Source organism: Rhagoletis pomonella, unplaced genomic scaffold (genome assembly GCF_013731165.1).
Source record: "Rhagoletis pomonella isolate Grant_MI unplaced genomic scaffold, Rhpom_1.0 Rhpom_scaffold_10951, whole genome shotgun sequence".
NCBI classification, from domain to species: Eukaryota; Metazoa; Arthropoda; class Insecta; order Diptera; family Tephritidae; genus Rhagoletis; species Rhagoletis pomonella.
In genome coordinates, this window is record NW_023469475.1 from 3,839 (window position 1) to 5,389 (window position 1,551).

Sequence of the window (1,551 nt, forward strand, 5' to 3'; positions counted from 1 at the left end):
AGTATATTTGGGAAATCCCTCAAGGTTTCGAGGATAATCGTAACAATATCCATATTGCTATGTTTTAGATGAATTGTGTGGAATCGAAAATAAGTGGCAACCTTATACTACTATCCTAAGGGTTACCATTTTGTATATAGGGAAGAATTTTTTAAGATCCTTATCTTGGTGCACATGTACAGTAATATCCTACCTTTTTTTCTAAATAAAAATTAAATAAGTATGCGATTCAAAATAGGTGGCAATCCTATTAAAAATATTTTTGAATTAGGGATCTTGGAAATACCTTCCATTTAGTGCCCATATTATGATGTTTTAATTAATTTGTAACTAATTTCGAATAGGTGGCAAACCTTATAGAGTCTTCTCGGAGATAATGCCTATATATATATATACAAGAATTGCTCGTTTAATGTAATAAGATAAGATAATTGTACTTTTTTGATGCGATTTCGTTCACAATATACATACTTTTCTACTACGTAAAACGATTAGTACGATTTTGAGATGAATATTAAAAATATATATGTAGCCCTGAAAATTCACAGCAGGAAATTTTTTTATTCTCTGTTTGCTTTCGCCTTTGTAAGTTTTGCAAAAGTGCTCAAAATGTCTTGAACGAACAATGTATAACATAGCACAGGAGGAGTGGAGGAAAAAATACTTTCGATACTATCAGCCTCATTGCGTAATTTGTAAATTAGTGAAGTGCAGTTGCTAGTTGACGAGTTGCCAGTTGCCATCTGTAATATGAGGTTTGTAGTCAGTACTAATTTGTACTGGAACCTGCAAATTTTTACTGGAAAAGTGTATGATAACCCAAAAAATTTGCAAGAGAGCACTGAATCGAGAGCGTAATAACACGGGAGAGCTGCAAATTCTTGCTAGTGAAATTTTTACTAGCAGAAGAAGAAGAATAAATGTCAAAAGCCGCCATTTCTTGAATTGGTTTTGCACAAACAAAAGTAAAATGAGTAGAAATCAAAATATTAATGATGTACCAGACTGTGTAAATGCTTGTGTGAAAAGCAAAGAGTTTAAAATAGTAAAATGTTTACAGCAGAATATCAAAAGGGTGCAACAACTATTCCCTTGCAAGTTTTTACTAGTTTTGCGTTCAGTTACTTTTTCTGCTAGTTTTCCCTTCTTGTAAATTTTACGCTCTATTTTGCTTTTACACTCTGGCTGCAATGTTTTACTGGAGAAGTTACTATACAAACCTATGGTTACGGCTACTAGCAACGCAATTGAAGTTCGGTTGCTATCGATAATCGACCCATATACCCAATAAACATCAAGAAAATATTTCTCCAACATTGGAGAAATTCATAGTTCTCAAGTTGATATCCAACATCATTCCCGAACTCATCTCTAGCCGACGCGCAGATACGTAAAAAGTGAGAGAGAAACGAATTTTCAATTATCAAGGCCCCTATTATGAGTTGCATTCGATTTTCGACTGTGGTCGAAAGTGCTGAGCGAACGAATTTTCATTTGGTATTATCAAAGAACGTAAATGTATAAGAAGCGACAACTCGTTACTTTGAAAAT